This window comes from Trachemys scripta, chromosome 8 (genome assembly GCF_013100865.1).
Source record: "Trachemys scripta elegans isolate TJP31775 chromosome 8, CAS_Tse_1.0, whole genome shotgun sequence".
Classification (NCBI taxonomy): domain Eukaryota; kingdom Metazoa; phylum Chordata; order Testudines; family Emydidae; genus Trachemys; species Trachemys scripta.
In genome coordinates, this window is record NC_048305.1 from 81,614,150 (window position 1) to 81,636,999 (window position 22,850).

Genomic DNA, 22,850 nt, shown 5'->3' on the forward strand with positions numbered 1-22,850 from the left:
GTGTGGCCTTCAGCAAATCTTAGGCCTGGTCTACACTATGACTTTAATTCGGATCTAGCAGCGTTAAATCAAATTAACCCTGCACCCGTCCACACAACGAAGCCATTTATTTCGAAATAAAGGGCTCTTAAAATCGATTTCTGTACTCTACCCCGACGAGCGGAGTAGCGCCAAAATCGTTACTGTCATTTTGAATTAGGGTTAGTGTGGCCGCAATTCGATGGTATTGGCCTCCGGGAGCTGTCCCACAGTGCACCATTGTGACCATTCTGGACAGCAATCTGAACTCGGATGCACTGGCCAGGTAGACAGGAAAAGCCCCGCGAACATTTGAATTTCATTTCCTGTTTGCCCAGCATGGAGAGCACAGGTGACCACAGATAGCTCAGCTCATCAGCACAGGTAACCATGCAGGCCGATAATCGAAAAAAAGCACCAGCATGGAGGTACTGGATCTGATCGCTATATGGGGAGAGGATTCAGTGCTAGCAGAACTTTGTTCGAAAAGACGAAATGCCAAAACATTTGAAAAAATCTCCAAGGGCATGATGGAGAGAGGCCACAATAGGGACTCAGATCAGTGCCGTGTGAAAGTCAAGGAGCTCAGACAAGCCTATCAAAAAACAAAGGAGGCAAACGGTCGCTCCAGGTCAGAGCCACGGACATGCCGCTTCTACGCCGAGCTGCATGCAGTTTTAGGGGGGGCCGCCACCACTACCCCACCTCTGACTGTGGATTCCGAGGTGGGGATAATCTCATCAGCTACACCTGAGGATTCTGCGGATGGGGAAGAGGAGGAGGACGAGCTTGCGGAGAGCACCCAGCACTCTGTTCTCCCCAATAGCCAGGATCTTTTTCTCAGCCTGACTGAAGTACCCTCCCAACCCAGTATCCAAGACCATGACCCCATGGAAGGGACCTCAGGTGAGTTTACCTTTTAAAATATAAAACTTGTTTTAAAAGCAAGTGTTTTTTAATGATTACTTTGCCCTGAGGACTTGGGATGCATTCGCGACCAGTACAGCTACAGTACAGTCTGTTAACGTGTCTGGGGATGGAGCGGAAATCCTCCAGGGACATCTCCATGAAGCTCTCCTGGAGGTACTCCAAAAGCCTTGCCACAAGGTTTATGGGCAGTGCAGCCTTATTCCATCCTCCATGGTAGGACACTTGACCGCGCCATGCTTGCAGCAATTAATCTGGTATGATTTCATGACAAAGCCTGGCAGCGTATGGTCCCGGTGTTTGCTGGCATTCAAGCAACATCCGTTCTTTATCTCGCTGTGTAATCCTCAGGAGAGTGATATCGCTCATGGTAACCTGGTTGAAATACGGGAATTTAATTAAGGGGACAGAGGTGGCCGTTTCTACTGGGCTGTTTGCCTGTGGCTGAAAAGAAATCCTTCCCTGCACTTAGCCAAGCGCGGGGGGTGGGGGGGGAATTGGCCCTGAGCTTTTCGCGTTTGGCTAGCAGGGATCTTCCCTGATACCAGCCACGTGGTGGGGGGAGGGATAAAGCGATCATCCCAGAGAATTGGATGTGGGGGTTTAGTTTGTTTTCTGCTGCTGAAGGTTAACAGGAAAACCGCAGCAGTCAACGGGCTTTGCTTGGTATTTGGGAAAGGAGGGCGCAGAAGCCGAAAGACAATGGCTTACCATGGCCGCATGCAAGCTGAATTCTGTTGCCCGGAACCTGCGTCTGTGATCTCTAACACCAAAGCCACAGGCACTCAATATTAAGATGGAAAATGCGACCTTGTACTGAAATCACATGTGCTATGTAATGTGAATAGTGTTGTTCACCGTGAAAGAGTATAAGCATTGTTCTGTAAAATGTATCATTTTAAAAACTTCTCTCCTTTTTTTCAACCCTCCCTCCAGCAGCTGCAAATTTTTCAAGCCTCCCTCCTCCGTCCCGAAGGCTATCTCAGATAAGGTGGCGGAGAAACAGGACGCGAGACGAGATGTTCACGGAAATAATGGAATGCACCCACAATGAAAGAGCTCATTTGAATGAGTGGAAGGACATGGTATCTAAATTTAGGAAAGATGCCAGTGATGAGAGGTGGCAGGCTGCAATGCTGGGGCTGCTGCGTGATTAAACGGACATGCTCCGGCGTCTGGTGGAGCTTCAGGAACGGCAGCAGGATAACAGACTGCCGCTGCAGCCGCTGCATAACCTCCCTCCCCCCTCACCATGTTCCATATCCTCCTCACCCAGACGTGTAAGAACGCGGGGTGGGGAGGCTTCGTGCACCCTCCCACTCCATCCCAGTGGACAGCCCAACCAAAAGGCTGTCATTACATTGAATTTTTTTTCAGTGGCCTTTTACTTCCCTTCTATCCTCCTCCCAAACCTCACGCAGATTACCTTGTTGGTTCTCTCCCTATGTTTATAATTAATTAATAAAGAATACATGATTTTGCAGGTTCTGGTTCAGCATAAACTGCATGATAACGCGCGAGGTGTTTACAATGTTCATGACTGCTGTCTTGAGCTGAGCGGGCTCCATGCTTGCCATGGTATGGCGTCTGCACTGTTCACCCAGGAAAAAGGCGCGAAACGGTTGTCTGCCGTAGCTTCCCTGGAGAGAGGGGAGGATATACCCAGAACCACCCGTGACAATGTTTTTGGCCCCATCAGGCATTGGTATCTCAACCCAGAATTCCAATGGGCGGAGGAGACTGCGGGAACTATGGGATAGCTATGGGATAACTACCTACAGTGCAATGCTCCAGAAATCGATGCTAGCCCTGGTACATGGACGCACACCACCGAATTAATGTGCTTAGTGTGGCCGCATACATTCAACTTTATACAATCTGTTTCCAAAATTCGAATTATATAAATTCGGATTAATCCCGTAGTGTAGACATACCCTTACTTTCTTTCCAACTGTAAAATGGGGCTAATACGTCACAGGAGTGTTTTGAGAGTAAATTAATGTAATATTTGCAAAATGTTTTGAAGCTGTAAAGTTCAAAATATCATTATTATTCCAACTGAAACATTGCATTTTCCACATATTCCATGCTCCCACTTAATGCTTGCCCTCCACATCCAAAATATGGATTGTTCACCACTCCCTTCTTATTTCAGTGGCTGTATTCCTGCATTGTCATTGGCTGCCACTCCATTATTCTCTGCTCCGTCTTCCCCCAGTAATGATGGATTTTCTCCCAAAACTCAGAGGCTCCCCGTCGGCACTCCTAGCTGTTGCTTTCCATCTCCAGATGAGGAGAATCATTGGATGTTCCTGCTCCCACTGACCACTTCCCCATCCCAGGCATTGAGAATGAATGTCAGCAATAGCCAACTAATCAGGTGATGTTCAGTCTGTCCATTCCTAATGGCTTGCTTTTTTTTTAATTAAATTATATAGGATATTGTAAAGCCCATTTGTGCAACCTTAACTGTGGAATAATACTGCAGCAGGGCCCACAAGCACCATTGTAGTATAGCTTGTGTCTGTGTTTATCTTGTCAATCTCTTATATTAAAGGCTTACAACTCAACTAGGAAAATTCCTTGGGGGTGAAATTTGGTAGAAAACATCTAAATCGCTCAAGCTTTTTTCCCCCTCTCCCACTTTTCTTTCAAAGAAAAATTGTGTTAAGCTATTTTTTGAATTATACAAAAGATTTAAGAGTGATGGGGCAACTTGGATTTCTGAGCTTTAAAATTCTTAGATTTGTTAAATGCCAACTTTGTTTCCTATAATAAAAATGTTTCTAGCACAAGTCGGATTGACATTAACTTTGGATTATATGGAAAAGCTTTTAAAAAATTTAAGAGCCCCTGCGCATGTATAGGAACTCCTCTTTATCCAAAATTTTATAAGGATTGTTAGTAGGTGAAATGATTGAGCATACAAGCCTCTGCGGATGAAAAGCTCCCTAAGTATGCATTGATGGGGATAACCAGAGTTGTTACCATTTGTTGTGTCAATGATTTGCAAATAATGGGTCTCTGGGAGATTTTTAAATTGCAGCTTTCACTCCAGGCCGTGGAGCTTTTTAGGATGAGCTGAGTTGCTGTGAGGTTTGGCACTCTTAAATGCACCTTAGGCAGAGGCTCTTACAATCTCAGTGGAAGTATAACAGCTGGCCATTACAATTAATCAAGTGATGTATTTTTTCTGTATTTCTTCTTTAATATTAATGTAACTTTTATCAAGAAAAGTAAGGGAACTCATAGTATAACCTTTCACTCTATAAATCACATCATCACATGCACAAACTGATCGTGTACTGAACTCCATCATAACTGAAGTACATCATGGAGCGAACTAGATTTTCTGTCTAATGTATGGAATTTTTAAAATGCCCGTCAAGATAGCTTTTGGGTATTTTTGTAACCCTAAATCTATGTAGGGGCTGATTACACTATGCACTACCCTTTCACTTCTAGAGACCTGGTTGCCACTGCTATTTCTAGGCAAATGTCATTGTATGTGTGGTGGGAGTGGGAATTTCATTAGCCAACCCTGTAAACCTCCTCTTTGTGGTTTCATACATTTGCTTTGCATCAAAAGCAAACCTCAAAGACTAAAAGTTTTCCTTGAAAAGTATACAGCTAGGCAAAAATGAGTTTCAGGCCTTCGACTACACAATTTTAAATACAGTTAACTGAGGCCAAAGTCATTCCTGGGATTTTTAGTAGAAATGACTCTTGTGCAGACCACCATGTTTTAAAAAAAAAAATTACACCCAGAACACTCTCAGGGGCCATAACAGTGATTTACTGCCCATATTTTAACAAGACACTCCCACAAAAACGTGCACCGTAGCAATTCACACACATCTGTAGGCCCAGTTGAACCATGTAGCTTGGTGGTTTGAGCACTGGCCTGGTAAATCCAGGGTTATGAGTTCAATCCCTGAGGAGGCTATTTAGGGAACTGGGGTAAAAATCTGTCTGGGGACTGGTCCTACTTAGAGCAGGGGGTTGGACTAGATGACCTCCTGAGGTCCCTTCCAACCCTATGATTCTATGTAACCCTGCAATTCAAAATTGAGAGGTGATACAGAGGCAGTGGAAGAAGAAGGGATACAGAAGAATGGACAGGGACCAGGCAGCAGCATCCAGATAGTGGTCACAGGGTCCTGAAACAGACTCAGTCAGGGGCAGCAGCACACAAGCCAAAGAAGCTGGGTCCCAGAAGCTGGAAAAGAAGCCAGCTGGTAAAGCATGTAGAAAAGAGAGGACCCTGAACTTCAATACAAATAGCCCCACTTCCATCTCAACAAGAAGTGTGGGTCAACTGGCAGGTTCAAAATGTCAGGAGTTGGGTGTCGCCACAAGGCACAGCCTAATTTTAAATGAGTAGCATCAACTTAGAAATAGCTTGAAAGCTGCTTTTATAAACGGAAATGTTGAATAATAACCCACAGAAATGAGTGATCTGCTAGTATAGAAGAGGTTAATTCCTTACCAAGTGACTAATCCCCATGAAGAGAACCTCAGAAATGGATGCAGTGGAAACTGGAAGAGTATAATCTTACAGTGAAGCAATCATAATGAAAAGGAACATTGTTGATGTAGATCGTATAGTGCATGTCCTTTGGAGGAAGCACACTAGTGGCAAGCAGACCCTGTGACACTATGACAAAGTCAGTTTCATGTAGAATTATGAAGATTTAGGGCTTGCTCCAACTCCCATTAAAGTCAATGGAAAGATTTCAGTAGGACTCAGGATAGACACGGAAAGCAAAAAATATCAGGCCTATTTGCCCAATTTTTGGTACATGCCTCCTCCTCGTCGCTCTGAGTATTAGCTGATTCCAGGTCTGATGCCTCCTTTCTCCCTCTCGCCATACACCCTGCCTTCTCTTCTTGGCATTCAGCAAGGCAAGATGATCTGTGTTTGTGTTTAGTCCTCCAGCCAAGTCACACGTCATCCCCTTCTGGGGTATCAAAATCTCTTCTTACAAATGGGCCCAGGCAATCTTTCCATTCTCTTCCCAGCTGATACTTCATTGGCTGGTAAGGAAATCCAGGCTTATCCAGTAGCGTAGCTGGGGGGGTGAGCAGGGGAGTGGCCTCTCCCCCACCGAGCACAAGTGGTGCCTTTTTAATTTTACTCACCCAGGAGTGTGGGGAGGGAAAGGCGCCACCCGCTGCGGCACTTTTACTGACGGAGCGGCGCTACGGGTCTTTGGCGGCACTGAAGTTTCATCGCCGAAATGCTGCCGAAGACCTCTGGAGCGCTGCCACCAAGGTGCCGCCAAGGTGCCGCCAAAGACCTAGAGCGCTGCCCCGTCAGTAAAAGCGCTGCAGCGGGTGGCACCTTTTTTTTTCCGTTCCCCCTCTTCTCTCCACCTGGCTGCCACTGGGCTTATCCTCTACCCCAGGTTCCAGCTCAGGGACCTCTAATCAGCAGCCAAAGTGTGTTCTAGTCAGGACTTTACTGCTTTTTCCCTGAGTCTTTCCTACCTATCTGGTGCCCCTTTTTCTCTGGGTTTGCTAACCCCAAAACTCCCTCCTCCCAGGAAGTAACTGTAGACTATTTTGGCTGTATAGCCCCCCAAACACACCTCTCTTCTCCCAGAGAGCAACTGTAAACTACTTCTCTGCATCTCCCTCTCTGTTGTCACCTTCCTGTCTTTATAAAGCCACCTCAACTCGTTCCTCCTCAGCTGGACACCCTTGTTCAGTGAGGGGATTATTTAAGCCACTTTATTCCTCTCAGCTGTGACTTGTCTGGTTAATTGGTCCCTGGTTAATTGGTAGCCTTCATTAACCCCTTCAGGGCACATTGTATTTTAACAGTTTACTTTGACCTGCTTGGCATCTTTACTTGTGAATTAACATATGTTTGTGCTGTATGTATGTATTCAACATTATTAGTAAAACATTCTTAGAGAAAAACTTTTTTTTTTTGCCTATCTTTAATGAGTAGGCAAACTCATGAATACAAAGGATGTAATGATGGTTCTTTATGCAGAGCACATTCTTTCCAGCAAGTACTTAAGTATCTCTTTATATATTTAACTATTTTATTACTAATATCTTTGGAGGCACTTAACAAGTAGAGCATCTGTACCTAAAAGACCACAGCAAGGGAAATGTATGAAGGGGCCATAGCATGATGCAGCTAGGGTGGCAGTGACGTGCTTACACAGAGAAAAGTGATGGCAATTAGGAGCTTTTTCTAAAGGTTACCAAGTCCCTCTTCCCCATAAGCTCCTACTATAATGCACTTCACAATCATTTCAATAGAAATTTTATGGTATTAGGTTCAGAAAGTAACAATAACTACCTAAACTTTCACCACTGTTTCATTACTGCCTCTCTTATGGGTCAGTTTTCCTTTCAGTACAAGCACATACTGTAGCTTCCATAAACATTAACTGAAGGGATAATGGACCTTTTCATTCAGGGCAAGGGACCAGTTCAGGTAGTCTGTGCTTGAGGGAGAGTGAAACCAAGCATTTAAGAAGGGCTTCAAGGGAGAATATTGTTCCTCCAACAGACCATTCTGACCAATGGTTTGGTAGGACTTTATGATGAATGTTTGCCCTCAACCATCAATTATGTGACTTCAAGAAACCCTCTTTTATCCAAAGCAATTTACATTAGTTAGCTAACAGTACAAACAACATTTGGAAAGATTGTTAAGTGGTCCACCGAGACCCTCAGCAATTTTCAAGTGGTCTGCAGAAAAAGAACTTTGAGAACCATTGATATAGACAATGTGGAACAGCTTCATCAGAGGAGACTGAGAGAGCTTCACATCAAAATATCTCATAGTCCAGTGGGATTGGGCCTTGCAGGTAAGATAGGTGTTGCCCAGCCTATCTTTAACTGGTTTGAGGATTGTGGTGGGGCTTAGGCAGGGAGATAGGTCTCCTGGTGCCTGCCTGAGGCATCAGCGTGTGTACCCAGTGGCAGAAATTTAGGTCTCTTAGGGATTATTACAGATGAAATTTAGGTACCTAGTGAAGTTAGTGGCCAGCTGAGTGAAGGTTTTGTGAATCACAGTGGTGCCTAAATCCCTTTGTGGATATGAGCCCTAGTGTCTGGGGAGAAGGGCCGGCACAACCCAGGGTGCTACAATTCGGGGGGCGGTGACTGTGGCGGTATTTCGGCAGTGGGACCTTCCGCCGCCTCTGTGGGGGGCGGCATTTCGGGGCAGGACCTTCTGCTGCCTGGGGTGGCAGAAAAGCTGGCGGCGCTCCTGCTGGGGAGTTACTGTTTGGGAGCCTGGTCTGTGAGCTGATATGCTAGGGTACAAGATGGGGAAAGATTCCTTGTAACCTCCTTACTTACACACATGCACAGGGGCTGGCCCAAAATTGGAGGAGAAAAATATGTAAGCTCTTAAATTTGAGCTTTCAAACTTAGATATGGTATTTCAGTAGTTGACGTATTACTTTGTTTAAAAGCTGCCTTCATTTACTAGCCACCCCTTTACCGTATAAGATGTGAGGGGAAGTAATTAAATTTAATAGAAGGAGCCCTCATTTTGAAGTCCCCCTCAATTTTAAAGCCACAGGGAAATAATTAAATTTACTAGAAGCCACAGATTCTCAACAAAGGTATACTGTACCCGAGTTAATTATTTGTGGTTGTGAGGTTTCTTTGGTGAACATTGTTATTACTATGTCTTCACTTCTCTTGCTTTTGATTCCATGTATGTGTGTGTGCGTATGTAAAGGTAATAGAAAAGCACCAAGTAAAATATTTGGAGCCTTTGAGGCTGCTAAAACTGCAGGTAAAACTCTTCACTCAGTCTTAGCATTTGAAAAGGAAAGCATGACTTCATTCAGAGCTGAAGTATAAATTTCCCCACTATATTTTTAAGTCCTTAATCATGTGTGTCTAATTGGCACCTGTGGTGGAAGTAGGCTTTTGAACCTTATGTAGTGGAATTCAGTGGCAAAAATTTATATGAATGCAGAGTTAAGGTCCCTTGGTGATACAAGGCCCTCTTGTAGAACATTGATTCAAGCAAAACTCACATTTCTGAAAACTGGGAAATTGAAAACCCATGGCCTTGTTTAGCAATGCCCCAAAAATATGCCCTGTTAACACACACACCTTTACTCTGGCAACCCCATAGTTGTTGAAATGTACAAGCTCTTCACCTCCTTTTGCAATCCATTCACTTGCACTCATAAGATGTGAGTAAAGAACAAAAAGGAAGAAACAAAACCTGCCTATGTTTCTATGCTGTTACTTTCCCCCTCCTATAACTTGACTCACACGCCGTACCTGGAGTGAAGGACAATTATGTTACAGTGAAATGGTGTTCCTGCTTGAGTTTCACAGTGGTTGGAGCGTGAAGGGTGTGGCACAGCCAAAAGGAGACATTACATATGGAGTTTCTGTTCCAAAATACTAACATTTTTATGTTGGAGAGAAAGATCCTCTGACTCTTGTCCAATAGATTAATAGATTCATAGATTCTAGGACTGGAAGGGACCTCGAGAGGTCATCAAGTCCAGTCCCCTGCCCTCATGGCAGGACCAAATACTGTCTAGACCATCCCTGATAGACATTTATCTAACCTACTTTTAAATATCTCCAGAGATGGAGATTTCACAACCTCCCTAGGCAGTTTATTCCAGAGTTTAACCACCCGGCAATTAGGAACTTTTTCCTAACGTCCAACCTAAACCTCCCTTGCTGCAGTTTAAGCCCATTGCTTCTTGTTCTATCCTTAGAGGCTAAGGTGAACAAGTTTCCTCCCTCCTCCTTATGACACCCTTTTAGATACCTGAAAACTACTATCATGTCCCCTCTCAGTCTTCTCTTTTCCAAACTAAACAAACCCAATTTTTTCAGCTTTCCTTCATAGGTCATGTTCTCAAGACTTTTAATCATTCTTGTTGCTCTTCTCTGAATCCTCTCCAATTTCTCCACATCTTTCTTGCTTCTAATGTATTGATAAAAAGTCTTCTTGTTTCCCTTTATTCCCGTAGCTAGTTGAGCTCATTTTGTGCCTTTGCATTTTTAATCTTGCCCCTGCATTCCTGTGTTGTTTGCCTATATTCATCTTTTGTAATCTGTCCTAGTTTCCATTTTTTATATGATTCCTTTTTATTTTTTAGATCATGCAAGATCTCGTGGTTAAGCCAAGGTGGTCTTTTGCCACATTTTCTATCTTTCCTAACCAGTGGAATAGCTTGCTTTTGGGCCCTTAATAGTGTCCCTTTGAAAACCTGCCCACTATCCTCAGTTGTTTTTCCCCTCAGTCTAGGTGTATCCCATCTCCAAAAAACATTGAGGAGTCAGAGCTTGTAACTTTTTCTGTGCCATATAGTAAACAATTTCTGGCAGCCACGAACCCGCCAATTTCTTGATTAATATTCATAATATTAATATTATAAATAGCTTTCATGCAGTATTGGGTTGCACTAGCAGGTCTGGGGGCTGCAGATTGGTGGGGTGCAAGGTAGGTGGGTACACTGGCAGGACTGGCAGATGAAGGGGGGGTTGGGATCCACTGGCAGAGCTGGGAGGTCCCATGCCTTCCTCACCTGAGCTCCTATCTTCTCCCCTACCATACATCCCCATGTATCACTGTCCCCTAACTGCAGCCCCAAACCCCTCCTCTCACTCGTCAGCTCCTCAAACTCCTCCCCTTTCAAGAAGCATTCACGTGTCTTATTTTCCCCTCCAAATACTTTGACCACATTCCCCTCATAATGAAATTGCCAGCCATGTCTCACAAATTGGAGCAAACTCCAGCCCCTCAGTCCAAAACTCCTTTTGTCTTAGGTAGGGGGATTGTGATTAACTTGTCTTTAGATATGTTAATTGAAGGGTGAGTTTGCAGCCATCAAGAGATCTGTGATTGAACCAGTCATTAGCATCTCTGTTTAAAAGTACAAGGCAGTAGGAGAAAACTAGTTTTTGGAGGTGCTATAACTCAGGAAACCCTTGGTCAAGAGACCCCAAATTTGGATCACTAACACCACTGCACACCCTCATGAGGCACACCAAGTTTCAAAGCAATTTGAATAACTATTTGGATTTTAAAGCATTTTTAAGAGTGGAGTTTAAATCATACAAAATGGTAGTATAGCATGTGAGCAGTGTAAAATGTACATTTTCTTAAATACTGCTCTCAGTTTGGGTCCCCCAAAGATTTAGCTGGTGCTTTGTGTAAGGGGACTGTTGACCGTTTACTGAAACTTAGTGGGGTTTTTGGTTGGCCATCTCCCAGTACCAAAAGAAAGTGCAAGGCTCGATGGGCAATCAGGATCCTGTGACTGACAGTCCCCAGGGTCAATGTGGAGAGGCCAATGTTCTAAGTCAGCCTGATTGACAGGGCAGGGTGGCCAATGAGGGAGTCAGGAGGCTGGGGGGAGGGATTTTCCCATCCTCCATGTGAGCTGGAATTGCCTGGGTCAGACAGAGTGGGTCCGAGCTAGGAGAAAGCAAGGGCCAGAACTGAGTTGTGCCAGCCAGAGAGAACCAGAGAAGCAGCCCAGGAGTCAGGACAAAACTGGGAGGAAAGATCAAACCAGTATCTTAGATGCCTATATACAAATGTGAGAAGTATGGGGAATAAGCAGGAAGAACTGGAAGTGCTAATAAATAAATACAACTATGACATTGTTGGCATCACTGAAACTTGGTGGGATAATACACATGATTGGAATGTTGGTGTGGATGGGTACAGCTTGCTCAGGAAGGATAGACAGGGGAAAAAGGGAGGAGGTGTTGCCTTATATATTAAAAATGTACACACTTGGACTGAGGTAGAGATGGACAGAGGAGATGGAAGTGTTGAGAGTCTCTGGGTTAGGCTAAAAGGGGTAAAAAACAAGGGAGATGTCATGCTAGGAGTCTACTACAGGCCACCTAACCAGGTGGAAGAGGTGGATGAGGCTTTTTTCAAGCAACTAACAAAATCATCCAAAGCCCAAGATTTGGTGGTGATGGGGGACTTCAACTATGCGGATATATGTTGGGAAAATAACACAGCGGGGCACAGACTATCCAACAAATTCTTGGACTGCATTGGAGACAACTTTTTATTTCAGAAGGTTGAAAAAGCTACCAGGGGGGAAGCTGTTCTAGACTTGATTTTAACAAATAGGGAGGAACTCGTTGAGAATTTGAAAGTAGAAGGCAGCCTGGGTGAAAGTGATCATGAAATCATAGAGTTTGCAATTCTAAGGAAGGGTAGAAGGGAGAACAGCAAAATAGAGACAATGGATTTCAGGAAGGCAGATTTTGGTAAGCTCAGAGAGCTGATAGGTAAGGTCCCATGGGAATCAAGACTGAGGGGAAAAACAACTGAGGAGAGTTGGCAGTTTTTCAAAGGGACACTATTAAGGGCCCAAAAGCAAGCTATTCCGCTGGTTAGGAAAGATAGAAAATGTGGCAAAAGACCACCTTGGCTTAACCACGAGATCTTGCACGATCTAAAAAATAAAAAGGAGTCATATAAAAAATGGAAACTAGGACAGATTACAAAGGATGAATATAGGCAAACAACACAGGAATGCAGGGGCAAGATTAGAAAGGCAAAGAAACAAAATGAGCTCAAACTAGCTACGGGAATAAAAGGAAACAAGAAGACTTTTTATTAATACATTAGAAGCAAGAGGAAGACCAAAGACCGGGTAGACCCACTGCTTAGTGAAGAGGGAGAAACAGTAACAGGAAACTTGGAAATGGCAGAGATGCTTAATGACTTCTTTGTTTCGGTCTTCCCCGAGAAGTCTGAAGGAATGCCTAACATAGTGAATACTAATGGGAAGGGGGTAGGTTTAGCGGATAAAATAAAAAAAGAACAAGTTAAAAATCACTTAGAAAAGTTAGATGCCTGCAAGTCACCAGGGCCTGATGAAATGCATCCTAGAATACTCAAGGAGCTAATAGAGGAGGTATCTGAGCCTCTAGCTATTATCTTTGGAAAATCATGGGAGATGGGAGAGATTCCAGAAGACTGGAAAAGGGCAAATATAGTGCCCATCTATAAAAAGGAAAATAAAAACAACCCAGGAAACTACAGACCAGTTAGTTTAACTTCTGTGCCAGGGAAGATAATGGAGCAAGTAATTAAGGAAATCATCTGCAAACACTTGGAAGGTGGTAAGGTGATAGGGAACAGCCAGCATGGATTTGTGAAGAACAAATCATGTCAAACCAATCTGATAGCTTTCTTAGATAGGATAACAGCCTTGTGGATAAGGGTGATGCTGTGGATGTGGTATACCTAGACTTTAGTAAGGCATTTGATACAGTCTCGCATGATATTCTTATCGATAAACTAGGCAAATACAATTTAGATAGGGCTACTATAAGGTGGGTGCATAACTGGCTGGATAACCGTACTCAGAGAGTTGTTATTAATGGTTCCCAATCATGCTGGAAAGGCGTAACGAGTGGGATATCGCAGGGGTCTGTTTTGGGACCGGCTCTGTTCAATATCTTCATCAACGACTTAGATATTGGCATAGAAAGTACGCTTATTAAGTTTGCGGATGATACCAAACTGGGAGGGATTGCAACTGCTTTGGAGGACAGGGTCATAATTCAAAATGATCTGGACAAATTGGAGAAATGGTCTGAGTTAAACAGGATGAAGTTTAACAAAGACAAATGCAAAGTGCTCCACTTAGGAAGGAAAAATCAGTTTCACACATACAGAATAGGAAGAGACTGTCTAGGAAGGAGTACGGCAGAAAGGGATCTAGGGGTTATAGTGGACCACAAGCTAAATATGAGTCAACAGTGTGATGCTGTTGCAAAAAAAGCAAACATGATCCTGGGATGTATTAACAGGTGTGTTGTGAGCAAGACACGAGAAGTCATTCTTCCGCTTTACTCTGCTCTGGTTAGGCCTCAGCTGGAGTATTGTGTCCAGTTCTGGGCGCCGCATTTTAAAAATGATGTGGAGAAATTGGAAAGGGTCCAGAGAAGAGCAACAAGAATGATTAAAGGTCTTGAGAACATGACCTATGAAGGAAGGCTGAAAGAATTGGGTTTGTTTAGTTTGGAAAAGAGAAGACTGAGAGGAGACATGATAGCAGTTTTCAGGTATCTAAAAGGGTGTCATAAGGAGGAGGGAGAAAACTTGTTCACCTTAGCCTCTAAGGATAGAACCAGAAGCAATGGGTTTAAACTGCAGCAAGGGAGGTCTAGGTTGGACATTAGGAAAAAGTTCCTAACTGTCAGGGTGGTTAAACACTGGAATAAATTGCCTAGGGAGGTTGTGGAATCTCCATCTCTAGAGATATTTAAGAGTAGGTTAGATAAATGTCTATCAGGGATGGTCTAGACAGTATTTGGTCCTGCCATGCGGGCAGGGGACTGGACTCGATGACCTCTCGAGGTCCCTTCCAGTCCTAGAATCTATGAATCTATGAATCTATAAGAAGGGTCCTGCCCCTAGAGCCTGAAAGCGTGTGGTGTGGCCACCTCCAGAGCAAGTGTCCGACCCACAGCATCCCTGCAGCACAGCCAGGGCCTGAGAAAGAGGCCTGGGATGTGTAAGGGAGAGATTGTGAACTTCCCTTACATTCCAGAGATGGCTGTTTGTGGTGTGTCTGTGCCACAGAGCAGGATTGCATGTTTTCCTTTAACCTTTCCCTTTTTTTCCTTCTTTTTAAAATTGATTTGCTGTTTAATAAATTGTATTTGTAATGATCAGTGGGCCAGCGAAGTGTCCAGAGCAGAGAGAATACCCCAGAATGGAGACACCTTATCCCCTGTCCTAAGGGACCATGACAAGATTGGGGGTTGAGCCCCCCAGGAATTCTGGTCCCAGCCTTGTCGGGGGTATGAGGACTGTGCCACACAGGAGAGTGGAGCCCTCGAGGTCAAGCAGGCGTCTGGGTAAAGGGAGTGGGAGCAAGGACTCAGATCTCTTCACTAGCCAATTTCACTGGGGTAGTGTATAAGCCAGGAAAGTTCCCCACAATAGCAAGACCATTCCCTCGCTTACATATGCACTATCTTCAATAAAACTTGACAGATGGAGACCATTTTTACCCTCATCACATCAATAGTTTGATCTCAAGCTCTGAGCAAAAAAACCCAACAACCCTTAGAAACTTTTTTTTAAAATGGCTATTTTTTCAAGGCTTATATATCTGGAACCCCTGGGTCCAATTGCTCCAAAGGTTGATCAGTAGCCCTATCCCACGCCATCCTGACGCACACCAATTTCAAAAAAATCCAACGAAGCATGTCAATTTTAGAGGACTTAGGTCCACCTCTGAAGAGATGTCTGCTTTTCAAGGCATCCCAAACAATAAGCCTACCCAGTTCTCCAGCCAAGGTTCCCTGTTCTATGTAAATCCAGCAATTGCAGAGACTGAATTCCTTAACTGTTCCCCCCCCCCCCCCCCCCCCACTTTCCATTCTCTTCTTAGAAAGTTGCACTTTGACTTCATTTTATGGCTTCCCACTCTGTGAAGAAGCATAATCAGAACCACAGATTCTTCAGACAGGTAATAGAATTACTCTGGAATGAAGGTGGAGTAGGGCGACGGCAGACGGGTGTGTTGGTGTGTTTCATAGGTATGAAAAGTTGGAGGGAGGAATGCAGCTGTAGGTGAGAAATGAGCTGAATTGTAGTCCATAAAACCTAAGAATGGCACGAGGTGCCCACTCAGGTATGTAATGAACATACTTCCAGAAGAAAAGGCAGTAAACTTGTGAGCCTTTTACTAGAGAAGTGAATAATACAGTTATGAATCAAACCTTTGTATCGCCAGCCCATTGATATATTGATGGCTGTCTTTTTCATTTTGTCAGTAATATGTGACTCTATCCCTTCTGTAGTTTGCTGGGACTCATGCTTGAAATTACTTACCTGACTGCACTTTGTGTGAAAGAACTCCATCCACTCAGCTGTTTTAGATTAACAGTGAATTACAGTTCACGTCAATGCAATTAGATCTAATGAGGTGCACATGGAGACTACTGGGGCCACCTTGTAACCACATTAGATGGCCTCTGCTAGTTGGCATTTTATTCAATTGGTTTGACCTTTGCTTTTTGGTAGCTAGCGTTCGCAAAGAGAAGTTCTCCTAGTTACCTGAACATAGTGAGAGATGACAAAAATTAGTCTCTGGATTAATCATGAATTGAGGCTGATATGGAAAGTCTTTATTAAAAAAAAAACAACAACCCATATGTAAGGGGTTTGAAGTGACTGACCAAGTCACTAGTGTAGTTAAATTCTAGTGTGAGAGCTTTATTTTCCCCTTTAACATGGTGTAACTTGAAAAAAAAACCCAAAACCTTAAATGCATATATCAGCGGCTGTGTAAGGGCCAAGAGTTCAGTTTCACATGAAACAGAATTTCATTGTACCAAATTACACTGTGCTAATGAAAACGAAGCAGAGTCTCAAGTAAAATTCCTGAGGATAAGCAGACTTCCTACAAGCTAGTTAAGTCTGTCTAGCTGCATTTAATGATTTTTGTTCAATGATGGAAGGAAATCCTATGGGGTTTTTTTGTTTGTTTGTTTTTTGCTTCCTATGGTCAGATTCTGCAGTCACTTCTCACCCAGAATCCTATTGAAGATAGACTGCAATATTGAAATTTACAGGCTTGAGGCTGCAAACGGATGAGCCAAGAAGAACTGAATGATTTTGTTTCGAGAGATTTCAGTGGGAACTGCTATTTTTGGAAGGCGTTGAATATAGGGCTGTAATTGTGGCAAGGGGGGGTGAGGGTCATCACACCTCACCCAATCATAAGTTTGTTGACATATAGATTACTGTATTGTCTCACCTTCCAATCACAGAGGTAAATGAAACAAAAAGTAGCAATATTGTACAGTTCAGAATTTTGTATAGGTCTTTATTTGTTGTACTATGCAGAATCACTGTCCTGCAGACAAAAATCAGGATTTTTCATTTGACCTCTGACTTCTCTCCCTGTAATAATTCCCCAGTGAAAAACATGTGTTTTCCAGTCAAGGAAATAAAAATGAAGATTGGTTGTGCTATCAGGGGCTTATCAAGGAGGGAAAGTGTGTATTATTCATGACTTTGTAGAGATAAAGCTTCCATTTTGGCCTCCTGTCTTCTCACCCTCTTCTCTTTGATTAACCTGCAACACTAGATCAACGGTCTCATTATCATTCCATTGCTGGATTCCCTTTCTGACCATTGCCTTGTCTCCTTCAGTATTGCTCACCTGCCCCCTCTTCCTTACCTGGCTACTCAGTCCTTCCTTGGCTTCCAATCCATTGACATCCCCAACTTCTCCTCCACACTAAATCTATCCTCCCTTTGGAACTGTTGTCTTGCTGCACACTTTTCATCATCCTTGACTCCTTTGATTTTTTTTCTTCCATTGCAAGGTCTGTCCAGCCGACCTCCAGCCCTGACTCACCACCTCCATCAGCTTCTTATTTTATTAAACATAATCATTTCACTGTTATCTTGCCCTGCCTCTCCCTGTTTGTTTTCTGTATCCGCCTGTTCTCTCCATTCATGCACTAAGATAACAAGCTCTTTGGGGCAGGGACTGTCTTTTTTAATTACAGGTGTGTACAGTAACTAGCACAATGGGGGCCTGATTCCTGACAGGGGCATCTAGGCATTACTGAGCCCAATTATCAGTTGGGGATTTGTGAGAAGCAGCTCCTGTGTTGGATGGACAGTGGATGGGGAAAAAGAAATTGAAACTGCTTGCATAACCCTGATGCTTGAGGCCACACAGTCAGCTGGAGGTGGGGTGGAGCAGAGGGAGGAATTACTGGGGTAGGAGCTTGATTGGCATGTCTAGACAGCCAATCCCACACCCAGAATAGCCTGCACATGGCTGGGACCATCCTGATTCCAGACATATTCCCAAAGGGCAAACCTTCACAGTTCTTGGGAGGATGTAGTAGAGTTGCATTTCAGCAGCTGAAGAAGACCCCTCCTCCTTCCCCTCTTCTTTCGCCTCCTCCAAGTTGTTCTCTACAGGGTAGGATAAGTAAAAACCTCAATTTTATTTCTCAGCAAACAGAGCTCAGTTAATCTGAAGCTCCTGACTTCATAGAGAGTGTCCCCTCTCAGCTATCTCTCCCCATTCATCTCAGCTATCATAGGCATCTGACCAAAAGAGAAACCAGTCTGACATTCAAGTAGTTGCCAGCTACAAGCTGAAGCCTGCAGGCAGTCAACAGAGCCAACCTACCTAAATCTGGCTGAAGGAGAGGCGAGAAGGAGCCCCCAAACTATACTAATGAGGAGGAGATACCTGACTGCCAGCTTCCCCTGTTTGGTCTCCTTTGCACTAGAAGCCAAGGGGAGGCCAGGGAACCTGAGATTTGAGCAACCAGAGACTTACTCAGCACCAGAGTGTGATCTGTCTGCCTTGCAGTGGGACATCACAACTGTGAGTACTGTCTATAATACACTTGGGTAGCTAGGAAAGGGTTGCAGGATGAACTAAGCCCTGGTCTGGGTGTGCACAGACAAGTGAAGACTCCCGCAGAGTTTACAGTATGTGTCAGCACCATCATGTGTCCAAGTAATGGTTAAGCTTGCAACCTTTATTTCAATGGTTCTCAAACTTTTATACTGGTGATCCTTTTCATATAGCAAGCCTCTGAGTGTGACCCCTTGCCGTCCCCCGTCCCCCCGTAAATTAAATATATGCAACACCATTATAAATGCTGGAGGCAAAGCTGGGTTTGGGGTGGAGGCTGATAGCTCATGACCCCCTGAGGGGTCCCGACTCCCAGTTTGAGAACCCCTGCTTTATTTGATTGTTCAGTTAGCGTGTTAGAGCTCAGCCCATGGAGCTGTGTGCATATGCCTACGCTCCCTTAACAATTATGAATGACTGGTTTGCTCTGTGGAGCCTGAAAGTTTGTCTTGTTCAGCAACAGAAGTTGTCTAATAAAAGAGAGTACTTCACCTGCCTTGTCTCTATGCTATAAACCAGCATTTAGATTTGCTATGATGTCAGTGAAAGGCAGGTTGTGATGGTTTTATTTTTATTTTGTTGCAAGAGGACCTTTGTTTCCCTTACACTGAGCTTAGGTACAAGAATTTGGTTTTAGTGCCAATCCTCCAAACTTTACTGCCTGAATGGAGAACAAATCTAGCTACTGCAATCGCACCAAAACTATCCAGGCCCTGATATGACCATGAAGACCAGGATCTGATATCTGACTCCTCCTGTTCTTTTGAGTTCAATGAAATGTATAATTAGAACAAATTTTGAGTTTGGATAAAAATAATTGACTTTATATTTGATACCTCTCAACAAGGTAGTGAATATAGTTATATATTGTGGGTAGGGAAGCATTGCTCTGTTTCTTCTTGATTTCCTTGCTCCAAGATAGACTTTGAAAAGCAACAGCAGGTATAACTGAAAAAAGAACAAGGAGTACTTGTGGCACCTTAGACACTAACAAATTTATTTGGGCATAAGCTTTCGTGGGCTAAAACCCACTTCATCGGATGAATGCAGTAGAAAATACAGTAGGAAGATATATATACACAGAGAACATGAACAAATGGGTGTTGCCATACCAACTATAACGAGACTAATCAATTAAGGTGTCGATTAGTGTCAAGAATTAGAACTTTCAAAAACCACTCAGAGAACACTTCAACCTCCCTGGTCACTCAATTACAGACATAAAAGTCGCAATTTTCCAACAAAAAAACTTCAAAAACAGACTCCAACAAGAAACTGCAGAATTGGAATTAATTTGCAAACTGGACACCATTAAATTAGACTTGAATAAAGACTGGGAGTGGATGGGTCATTACACAAAATAAAAACTATTTCCCCATGCTAATTTTCCCCCTATTGTTACTCACACCTTCTTGTCAACTGTTGGAAATGGGCCATCCTGATTATCACTACAAAAGTTTTTTTTTCTCCAGCTGATAATAGCCCACCTTAATTGATTAGTCTCGTTATAGTTGGTATGGCAACACCCATTTTTCATGTTCTTTGTGTATATATACCTTCCTACTGTATTTTCCACTGCATGCATCCAATGAAGTGGGTTTTAGCCCACAGAAGCTTATGCCCAAATAAACGTGTTAGTGTCTAAGGTGCCACAAGTACTCCTGTTCTTTTTGCTGATACAGACTAACACGGCTACCACTCTGAAACTTGTCACCATGCAAGGTATAACTGAGTAGCTCTCTCCTTTCAGCTGTAAATCCATTGACACTCATCATGTTCACACCACCCTCTGAAAACTCTTTGATCTAGGCTACACTCCTGGCTGAATACTTTGCAGAGCTGGGCCTTGTGTCCCTCATCCTGCAGATATTGACATGTGCTAACTTTAAGCATGTGAGCAGCCTCATTGATAATACAGATAAATCTATATCATACAGATTTACTAGCAAAATTTTGGGAAGTATTAATCTGCACTGAGCTCTGTTTAACCCTTCTAACCCTTTTTTTCAATGATTCTATGTGCTCCATAGTTAAAATTGTGGACTTAAGTCTGAGAGCAACTACTATAAGTAATAGATCAAACATATCTCATCAGCCTTTTTCCTGATTTGGTATGATCCTCACTAGTATTAATGGTTCATTTTATGTGGCTTCTTGTAAGAGGTTCCCTCCCCCACTCAAAATGCTTCTCTGCATTGCGCCTTGAGAGAGGAGATGAGACAAATGTACAGCTTAACAGGAATTTGGATATGAATTCCTGGCTATGAATCACCATAAAGAACAATCTCTTGTTCCTAACTTGCAATAAGAAACATGTAAACTTCCTTCTGTTTATTGTATTTCATTTTTTAGATGGCAAAAGGTCCTTTTGTACTTTAAGGACACATGACATCATAAATAATAATGCATTGTTTTCAGTGCTTTGGAAACTGGCAGGTTTCCTGGTCATTATATGAAATGAACAAGCTTTTTGTATCAAGTGCCAAACTGGACAAAGTTCAAATGTTAACTACATTTATTCAACTACATAAAACCCTGGTTCCTGTCACTAATATATTTATTTGTTAATCGTTTTGAATTTTCCAAGCAGAATAGGTCTGGCCCTGGATACCACAAACTGACATGGGTAGGGGTGGTGGGGCAGGAAGAGGGGAAACTCTCTGTAATACATTGTATTTCACTGTTAAATCTGATAGTTATATGGCAGCTTTATTGCTTCAGGTATGGAGTATGTTGGCTTACTTTCACACTGTATATATTTGTATTTTTGTGACATTACAGTAGTGGTATGCAATATGCACTACCGTAATTACTTTGAGTATTGGAATGTATTTATAACAACTGGTCTGTGCACACATTAAATATATTGATGTTTATGAATGAGAACATCCAGAATTACACTAGAAAGCCTCAAGCTTCAGGACATAAGCCAACCACTATGTGATGAGTTAGGAAGAAACCATTCCTGTGAATAGGCTTTTTCATAATTGTCCATTATTCAGGTTCTTGAACTGTTATCTGAAGCATCTGGTGCTGGCAACTGTCAGCCATAAAATACTGGATTAGATGAACCAGTGGTCTGATCTGACATGGCTTTTTTTTTTTTTAATGTTCTTATTGTATGGCCCTATTGTTTTATGTGAAATATACTCCAAATGTGTTGGTTTCTGCTATCTAGATTGATTATTTGTTTGCCTATTAAACGACAATACACAAATGAATGTATGATCTAGTGCAGGGATTGGCAATTTTTGGAACACGGCCCGTCAGGGAAAGCCCCTGGCAGGCCGGGACGGTTTGTTTACCTGCAGTGTCCGCAGGTTCGGTTGATCGCAGCTCCCACTGGCCATGGTTCACTGTTTCAGGCCAATGGGGGCTGCGGGAAGCAGCATGGGCCAAGGGATGTGCTGGCCACCGCTTCCTGCAGCCCCTTTGGCCTGGCATGGTGAACCGCAGCCAGTGGGAGCTGCGATTAGCCGAACCTACAGATGCTGCAGGTAAATGAACTGCCCGGCCCGCCAGGGGCTTTCCCTGATGGGCCGCATGCCAAAGGTTGCCGATCCCTGGTATAGTTCTTTGCATCTGAGCTTATCTATAGTAGTGTAGCGGGGTGAGCACCCTGCTCCGGGGAAAAAGGAGTTAAAACCAGCTCTGGGAAAGGGCTGTCACAAGGAGCCAATCAGGCGAAGGCAGGTAGCAGCCAATCAAGGCAGTCTCACTCCAGCCTTGGGATGGGAAGGACCTGGCTGCCTGGGAGCACAGGGTACCTTCAACAGAGCAGTGCTGGGGAAGGGACAGGCTGAGCTGGGGAGCTCAGGCTTGGTGACCTTCCAGGCTGAGGCCTCACAGGAAGGCTTAAGGAGGTACTGGGGCTGCAGGAAAAAGGTAACAGGTCCAACCCCCTAGCCAATGATGAGTAGCCATTGCAGACTGCAGTTTGCCCCTGAGTAAAGGAGCTAGATGAGGACTGGCAGTGGGTCACTGAGGTGAAGTGGGCTCAGGGGAGTGGGGTTCCCTGGGTGAGGATAAGGGGCACTTGGTCCGGGAGGCACGTGGGGCCTACATGTGGTGGAGATAAAGGGACTGCAGAGGGCCAGGTAAGGGCAGGGAGAAACTGGCCAAAGGAGGATGCTTCTGAGCTTTGACCAGCAGGAGGCGCTGCGCTGGTGAGTCGGCGATCTGCTACAAGTAGTTTTCCTCTTTCAGGAGGCTGGGGAAAGGACAGTGCATTAGTGGAGGTAGGAGGAGGAAGAGAGGGGAGGAATGTCAAATGCCATCTGTTTCCTGTAGTACAAAACTCATGTAGGCATTGAGCAAATAGAATTTTAATCTATTTGGTAATGTAAAAGTCTGTGTTTTAAAAATCTAAATTACTTCAGTGTTGGAGTTTTCACAGCAGGGGTTTTCTTCACTTTTGTTTGTGTATATATCAGTTTTAATATGTAGTATTTCAGATCCAGATCTAGCAAGGCATTTAAGCACACAAGTAGTCTCTTTGGCCTAGGGCAG